Source organism: Bos javanicus, chromosome 21 (assembly GCF_032452875.1).
Source record: "Bos javanicus breed banteng chromosome 21, ARS-OSU_banteng_1.0, whole genome shotgun sequence".
Lineage (NCBI taxonomy): Eukaryota > Metazoa > Chordata > Mammalia > Artiodactyla > Bovidae > Bos > Bos javanicus.
Window position 1 is genome coordinate 63,221,235 of NC_083888.1, and position 9,532 is coordinate 63,230,766.

A 9,532-nucleotide genomic window follows, 5' to 3' on the forward strand; every position below is an offset into this window, starting at 1 on the left:
TGAAAGTTGTTGTTGCTCAGTCACTCAATCCTGTCCAACTCTTTGCAGCCCCATGGACTGCAGCACACCAGGCCTCCCTGTCCTTCACTATCTCCTGGAGCTTGCTGAAACTCATGTCCATTGAGTTGGTGATGCCATCCAACCATCTCATCCTCTGTCATCCCCTTTTCCTCCCACCTTCAGTCTTTCCCAGCATCAGGATCTTTTCCAATGAGTCAGTTCTTTGCATCAGGTGGCCAAACTGATTGGAGTTTCAGCTTCAGCATCAGTCCTTCCAATGAATATTCAGGGTTGATTTCCTTTAGGATTGACCGGTTTGATTTCCTTGCTGTCTAAGGGACTCTCAAGAGTACTTCTCCAGCACCACAGTTAAACAGCATCAATTCTTACAAGACCAGGACTCATTCTGCAGCTGCTCAGGAAGGAGAGGCTGGAGCCTTGGTATTTTGAAAAGTAGCCAAGATAGGTGGTGGGAATGGGCCCAGAAAGAGAGGGGACAGGAGACAAGCACAGAGTCACAGTGTCATTATCAAGGAGTCAGGACGGCGAGCAGTGCCCTTTTGGGGAGTAGAGACCTTGTATCTGGAGACTACGAAGAGAGAAAAGGAGGGAACACAAGCCCAGATCTTGATGTACACATGGTCTGGTTCCCTGGAGAACAGACATTGAGACTCTGAGAGTCGTATCCGGGGGTGCTCTTGGGAACACCAGGTCGGGAGGGGTAGAAAAGAAGTTCAGGAAAGCAAGACTGGACAGAGGGAAAATTGAACCAGAAGGCAGTTATAAGGAAAGCAGCTGCTGACACCACAGGAAGCTCTGGGGCTAAGATGGACCTTCAGAGATGGTCTAAATGCAGGCGAAGGGGCTGGACTTTTATGCCTTGACATTATCCAGACACCTACCAGGTTGAGGGTGTTTAAGCTTGGCCAAGGAAGCTTCCTGAGGCTGAGGGTAATGTCCAGAATGGAATGGTATAGCCAACACTCCAGGCATCTGGGAAGTTGAGAGCCCCTGTCCTGAAGCAGGATCTCAGCAGCTCGCCACAGCATCCATGACAGTCCGCCTGCTGGAGCCCTGGACGCGCTAGTTTCATGCACTAAGTTCACACCATCTGGGAACAGCTGGTTGGTCTCCTCCTGAGAAAAAATGACAAGGGGAAGGAAGGTTAATGGGACAAACGACAGCTGCTGCTACTGCCCTGGTGTCGTGGCTGTGTCTCACCTTCCTCACGCCATTCGCTGCTACGGGTCCTGTACGCTGTTCTTACTGACGGTTGTCTCTCTGGGTCCAGGTGACTGACCTAAGATGAACCACTTCACTTCACCAGCAGTAAAAACTAATCTAAGGAAGCAAGGGAGGTGGGACTGGACAGAGGGAGATGCTGAACTCTGAGGAGTCCTGTGTGTGCGTACCCTTTGCCAGTTACCACCAGGCTGTAGCCTGGTGAACTGTAGCCCACCAGGCTCCTCGGTCCATGGGACTCTCCAGGCAAGAATACTGGAGTAGGTTGTCATTTCTTCCTCCAAGGGATCTTCCCAACCCAGGGATCGAACCCAAGTCTCCAGCATCTCTTGCATTGGCAGGCAGATGCTTTGCCACACTGCACCACCTGGGTTGCCCTGAGGAGTCCCATCCATCCTAATTAGGGATCTGACCCTGGCATAGTGGATGTGAAGGTTTTGAGGATTCAACTTCTTCTGGAACACTCTGCTGCTCTTATAATGAAGACCTAGGCCTGATCCTCAACTTGTCTACCCTCCAGGAGGATAAGTCTCTTTACAGGTTGCCCTCTGGCATTCACACCTAGCCTTTAATTGATGCTTAGTCACCCTTAGCCATGCAATGTCTTTCTGTAACTTATTGCCTGCTCCCAGGGACAAGCATCCCATTCCACAATACTTTTAACCACTACCCTTCCCTTCTCACCTGCCAGTGCTTCCTTTTCTCCAATACTCCATCCCATTTCAGCAGCAGCAAAAGGTTTGATCCTCATAGCCTGGGAATCTATTCCCTTGAATGGCAAAAGTGACTTTGCTGATGTGATTAAGGACACTGAGATGGGGAGGTGATCCTGGGTGACTTGGGTCCGGTGTCATCACAGAGGTCCTCATGAGACAGGCAGGAAGGTCAGAATCGGAGATTCAAAGCTGCTGGCTTTGAAGATGGGGAGATTCCATACCCCAAGAACCAGCAGCTCCCAGAAAGTGAAAAAGTGAAGGAGATGTTTTCTCCCCTAGAGCCTCCAAAAGGAGTGAAGCCCTGTGACACCCTGTTTTGGCTCAGTGGGACCCGTTTCAGGCCTGTGACTGCTGAGAGAGATGAGGGGTTGCTGGGGAAAGAAAGGGAGCAGGAGATGTGAGAGGCAGCCATGGACTTGGGGCCACCAGTGACCGTGGCGGGTAAGAGTGGGCACTACCATCACCCGTCAACTAGCGCTAGCTGGTCGACGCTCATGCAGAGAGGTGAGGAAAGAAGGAAGAAACAGGAACTGGAGGAGAGGGTGATGTCTGAGCTCAGTGACACTTCCTTTGAGGTCGATGATCCTTAGATCACCTCTGGGATGCTCTGGAGGTCGAATGAGGGAGGGAGGGGAAAAGGAAGGCCACATGCTATGATTCAGCCTCGTGAAGGTACCAGCATTGGAAAGGCTGGGAGGCAAGGAGACCCGTTTAAGCCTGTGACACCAGCCCTCTGCCCAGTGTCCCCTTGGACGGGGGTCTCCTGTCTGAGCATCTGCAGAATCAGGGAATCAAGTCCCTCAGACAAGGGTGGGTGAGTTGGCTCAGCTGCTCTCAAAGCTCCTCTTTAAGAGGGTAGCATGAATGGAGAGAGTAACATGGAAACTTACATTACCATACGTAAAGTAGATCGCCAATGGGAATTTGCTGTATGACTCAGGGAACTCAAACAGGGGTTCTATGTCAACCTAGAGAGGTGGGATGAGAAGGGAGATGGGAGGGAGATTTCAAGAGGGAGGGGACATATATATATATATACACCTATCGATTCATGTTGATACATGGCAGAAAACAACAAAATTCTGTAAAGCAGTTATCTTTTAATTAAAAAATAAAATCAGATTCAAAATCTGACCTTAGTCTCTGCCAAAGTCAGCTTCCTACTGGTGTGTGTCCTGTTTTGCTCTCCCAAGCTCCCCCCCCCACCCCGCCATGGCCTCTTTTCTCAGGCAGTGCCCCCTCTCCCTCCTCTGAAAAGTGTGGTCAGGATCCTGCACTGCTCCCAGTGAAATGTGCACACTCCCCTTCATTCAATCCTTCCATCCTTCCCCTCTTGTACAGGTGACACGATGTCAGCTTCCCCCTCTGAGACTTCCCACTGATGGCTTTACTATAACTATCCTCCAATTTGCCTTTTTTTTTTTTTTAACTACACCCACTCCCCGCTCGGAAGTGATCTAACACCCGAGGCGCAAGGGAACAAAGCAGAAAAGCCTAGAGCTCCCATCTCCCTCACTCAAAACTCTGAAGCCTTGTAACGCAGTCTCAGATTCCATTAGCTTTTTATGAACTGTCATGTCATCCCGCAGACCTGTATTGAATAAGGTCCCCAAGGCACTTCCCTCACGTGTTTCTACAAAGCCGAGTCGCCCCATCCTGACCTCGCGCTTTGGTTGTTTGAGCTGATGCATGAGAGATCGCATTTATCGAGGTTCCGAGGCACAGAGGGTTTTGTGATCATGGTTCTGTCTTCCCCACCGGGTGCAGGTTCCTGCAAAGCCTTGGCCCTGTCCTGTGCACTTGGGAAACGCTAGGACCTGCCATAAAAAGTCAAGGACAATGGGAAGGGGGCTGGGGGAGCGACGGAAGGAATGATGGGAAGGGCAGCAAAAGCAAAAAAGGCAGGAAGGTTGTGAGAAGAGCAGAGAGGGGATGGAGGGAACGTGCTGCACCTGAGGGGAGTCAGGTAGGCCTGAGGCATGATGGGAAGTGACCAAGGTGACCAGTGTGGCTGAGAGCAGTAGGCAGGCTCAGGAACTCGGGAGCCCAGCGTGGGTCAGGGAGGCCATCACTTGGAGGTTCTGGATGGCAGAACCTAGGCATGGGAGGGGACAGAGACCAGGTGACGTGGAGGCAGGCAGCATGTGGTCCAAGGCCGTGCCAGCTGGTCTGTTCAGCCTCCTGGGAAGAAGATACCCTGCCTGCTCTCTGATGCAGTGGACATCAGGTCTCTAGACTACAAAAATCTAACACCAGCCCATCAGAAAGTGAGGTCAAGGTGAGGATTGTCATGGGGCCTGGAGTGAAGCTGGGCTGGATCCTCCCATGGGAGTCATACAAGAGGCTGTAGGGAGCCCAGGAGCTGGGAAACCTGAGAGAGCATGTGGAAGAGAAGACAAGGGATGGGAATTAAATGAAATGATCTAGGAAAAGCCCTCCACACTGTGCTCAGCACTTAGTAAATATTCATTTCATGGTGACAGTGATGGTGGTAGGGGTTAAATGAGGGAAATCAGGAAGAAAAAGAGTGAATTAAAGAAAGAGGAGCAGAAAGGAAATAACCTGATATTTACCAAGGGTCTATTATATGCTCTTGGCACCTGCTAGCTGCCTTTGTCTTTTCTAGTTCCATTAATCCTGCTAAGCAGTTTGATGAGATGGGTGAACTTACTCCATTTTACTAATGGGGAAACCAAAGCTCTAAGGCTGCAGGCAACTGCCCAGCTGGAAATTACCAAAGCAGGATTCAAGGTCTGTGCAATTGGAAAGCTCCTGCCTTCTAGTGAGGAGGAGATACAGAAGGTGCTGATGACCAGCTCCAGAGAACCAGCTGGCTAGACACAGAAAATTCAATATGGGTTCTGACCCTGGAGATCTCCAAGAGGTCAGAGAAGAGGCTCTACACAATGGTGATGGTCTGAACAATGATCCCATCAAATGCAGACCGTGCAGCAATAGAGGATACACAGCATCCTGGGAGCACAGAGGAGGCAGGGATGGAAGACTTCCTGGAGGAGGTGACATTTGAACTGAGCTGCATGATGACTGTCCATTTTCCCAGAAGATGGAGGCACATTTGGTTTCAGTTTAGTTCAGTCGATCAGTCACGTCCAACTCTTTGCAACCCCAAGAATTACAGCACGCCAGGCCTCCCTGTCCATCACCAACTCCCAGAGTTCACTCAAACTCACGTCTGTCAAGTCGGTGATGCCATCCAGACATCTCATCCTCTGTTGTCCCCTTCTCCTCCTGCCCCCAATCCCTCCCAGCATCAGAGTCTTTTCCAATGAGTCAACTCTTTGCATGAGGTGGCCAAAGTACTGGAGTTTCAGCTTTAGCATCATTCCTTCCAAAGAACACCCAGGGCTGATCTCCTTTAGCATGGACTGGTTGGATCTCCTTGCAGTCCAAGGGACTCTCAAGAGTCTTCTCCAACACCACAGTTCAAAAGCATCAATTCTTCGGTGCTTAGCTTTCTTCACAGTCCAACTCCCACATCCATACATGACTACTGGAAAAACCATAGCCTTGACTAGACAGATCTTTGTTGGCAAAGTAATGTCTCTGCTTTTGAATATGCTATCTAGGTTGGTCATAACTTTTCTTCCAAGGAGTAAGCGTGTTTTAATTTCATGGCTTCAATCACCATCTGCAGTGATTTTGGAGCCCAAAAAAATAAAGTCTGACACTGTTTCCACTGTTTCCCCATCTATTTGCCATGAGTGATGGAAACAGATGCCATGATCTTCGTTTTCTGAATGTTGAGCTTTAAGCCAACTTTTTCACTCTCCTTTCACCTTCATCAAGAGGCTTTTTAGTTCCTCTTCACTTTCTGCCATAAGGCTGGTGTCATCTGCATATCTGAGGTTATTGATATTTCTCCCGGCAATCTTGATTCCAGCTTGTGCTTCTTCCAGCCCGGCATTTCTCATGATGTACTCTGCATAGAAGTTAAATAAGCAGGGTGACAATATACAGCCTTGACCTACTCCTTTTCCTATTTGGAACCAGTCTGTTGTTCCATGTCCAGTTCTAACTGTTGCTTCCTGACCTGCATACAGGTTTCTCAAGAGGCAGGTCAGGTAGTCTGGTGTTCCTATCTCTTTTAAGGCAGTGCTTAGAAATGGGCAGCTCTCTAATAATCTGTCCTGCCTTCTGCCCCATCCCTAATTCACCCACTTTCCACAGCAGTCCAGATCAATGATGTGTGTGTGTTTGTGCTCAGTCGCTCAGTCATGTCCAACTCTTTGCAGCCCCATGGACTGTAGCCTGCGAGGCTCCTCTGTCCATGGGATTTCCCAGGCAAGAATACTGGAGTGGGTTAGGGTTAGGGTTCAATCCCTTCTCCAGGGGATCTTCCCAACCCAGGGATTGAACCCACGTCACTTTCATCTCCTGCCTCGTCAGGCAGATTCTTTACAACCTTAGAAGCCCAAATCAATGATGACTGCTCCAGACATTACTACTAACATCTTCCCGGTCTTTGTTCCTCTTTCTCTCCAAGAAACTTTCAGACTCCATCATTCTTCCCACAGTACATCCAGCCTCTGGCTAGAAAAAGAGCTTTTTTTGGCCGAGCCAGCTACTGCAATGGGTCTCCATCAGAGGAGAAAGAAGATTCCTAGGTTTGGGGCAAGGGTATAAATCAATTCACAGAGTACAAGAGGAATAAAATAAATAGTATCTCACCCAAATCAGTTATGTAATATTTAAAAGGCAGCTCTCAATTGGAAGAACATTTATCTATTATGAACATTTTCCATTTTTAGTGGTAATTGAAGTTTTTCATCCACAGCTCATGCTAAAAGCACCAACTTATTGTGATGGTCGCCGCCCATCGAATGCAATTAGAGAATTTAATCAAACTCCACTGCAAGTGCAGTGGCAGCCAGGCTATTTTTGAATTTTTCAATCTAGCATCATTTGGGGACTTTTTAATTGTTAGTTGGGTTTATTTATTGAACTCAGGCTTAAAAGAAAAATAAACAGCAAGGAGGCAAGAAGTGGCTGGAAAGGCAAGAAGAATCCAATCCATGAGATTTAATAAAGTCTGTCCTTGTTAGTGCCAGCGGTGGAGAAATTCCAATGAATTCAAATTTCAACTGGGTCTCTAAACATCACATTATTTACATCTTTCATCTATTATGATATTTCAAATAAGATTGTTATAAAATTGCCCCAACTTTGGGCAACCGTAGATCATAAAATAGGACCATTATTGCATTAAAAGAGAGGAACTGTATCTCATTTAAAACACATAAGCACATAATTTCATAGATGTATATCTGTAGCTGGATATCTATCTATGAACAATGAAATTGCCCCAAAATTAAAAGCCTTCTGGCTATATATTTGTAAACACAATCAGATCACAATCCAATAAAGGGGCCCTTTTGAATTAATGCGCATCACATGACCTTCCTATCATTACATTTATAACTTTCCTTTGAACAGCTCACTGCCTCCTCTTTGTCTCTGTAAAAATGCAGGGGTTTTTGTGTGTGTTTTCTTGTTTCCTTTGGCTAATGGTATACAGAACCACGCTTGTTTTTAAGGCAAGAGAATTGGATCATAGGTGTGGAAAATACCAAAAGAAAGAAAGTCACTCTTTTATACCTGCATATATGGAGAGTCTCCATCTAATTTCTCATCCCTTCTGACATAAAACACTTTGCATTTTAAAAAGAACCTGTCACCTCACTCATTTTTATGGTTCTGATAATGAGAATGGGACTTACATTGTTAACCAGGAAAGCGCAGTGATTTTATATGCACATTAAAAGGGAAAGACCGTTCCTTTAATTTAGATCATTTAAAACAAAACTTTCCAAGTGCAACCTTTTTGTTGTAATTCATTCATCTTTTGCTGTTCAGTGCTCATGGGAAAGACTTTCCTGAGATACAGGATTCAAATAAGTGAATAAGGCATCTTCTTCCACAAAGTCACATCCTGAGGAGGCTGAAATATTATGTGAGTTTACTGCAGGGAATCCCAAAGAGTCCGGGGGAAGGAGTCCTCACTGGCAGTCAACAGAGCTAGTTACTACCTGTGCTCTGCCTCACATGAGGTTTCCAAATACACAAGAGCCACTCAGCCCCAAGTGACCGAAAACCAATTCAGTAAAGCAAAACTGAACTCATTGTCCTATGTATCTCCAAAGTATATGGTGGATAGAGTCAGGAACAGCTGGATCCAGGAGCTTCCACAATGCACTGGGAATCTAGTCTAGCCCCACCTCTTGGCTCTGTTTTCCTTCGTGTTGGCTTTATTCTTGGGATCTACGTGGTTGCCCTTAGTAGGTAGAGGCTTGCATTATCCTTGCTGCTATTTTGCTCTCAGAAAGTAGGATTCCTACTCACTGGTCACACCAGTAAAAATCCTAGTGTTCACTCCCGTGGACCACCTGGAGTCATTGCCCACCTCTGAACTTAGCTTGGTGCCAGGGCAATGCCACACACTGTGAGCCCTTGTCCAGTGCTATCACATAGCCTTAGTGTATTGGAGTTTCATAAGGTGATGAACTACTGGCTTAGGAAATAAATTCTAAAGTCCAATCACTAATGTGCTGCATCCCACGCATTCATCTACAATCAAGATCTTGGTTCTTACTTAGAAGTTAGACTCCTGTGGGAGTTATTCAAACCTCTGTTTTCTAGTCTACAAATTGGTTATGACACTGCCTCTCCCATAGATTGTAAGTGAGATTACATATGTGAAAGTATTTAGCAGAGTGCAAATAAGGAGCATTATATAATACTAGACCTTAACAGCACATTATTGTTACGAGATCTTATGCAAAGTGAATCAACAGATGACAACTATCAGTATCCAAATGAGTCACAACAGGTAACCTTAGTCATACCTGCCCCCGTGTCTGACAATTCTCAAGGCAAGAAGCATTGGGGTCTGTAATACCATCTCATCATAGTGAAATAAAATGTTCTTTATAATCAGCTTCAATGTGTACAACCTTGTCCTTGACCCAATGTTTGGCTCCACTTCTTTCAGACTTAACCCGAGTTATAAGGCATTTCAGCTATTCTTGGGAAAGATGTTAGAAACAGGAAAGGTCAGCTTATAGTCATTACTAGAATTTAAGTCCGGAGAATGGCAGCTCTCATCTTAAAATGGGGACGAAGAAAGAAATTAGCTTTGCCTCTTTTATCCATTGTGATTGCTTCTTTATTTTAGAATTTTGACTTAATTTATTTAGTAAGTATAATACATGATTATTGTGAAAATTTTCCAGCAACACAAAAGAAGTACAAAAGGGCTAGTTAAAAAATTCTGTAAAATTCCACCTTTCAGAAACAATGGTCATCAATATTTAGTAAACATTACTCCAGCCTTTATTCTGTTTAAAGGTAGATAAAAGGACAGAGACATGATAAAGTGAAAGAACGATATGGGGACAAAAACAGGAATATATCATGTACATTATTTTTAATATTTAAAAGTACTAAATTCTCTTTAAGTTTTAGTTGAATGGAGGAAAAAAGAAGCCAAAGAAAAATTGAAAAACTTATTTTAAATCCATTTTCTTCACTACAAGGAATATGATTTCTTTCCTAAA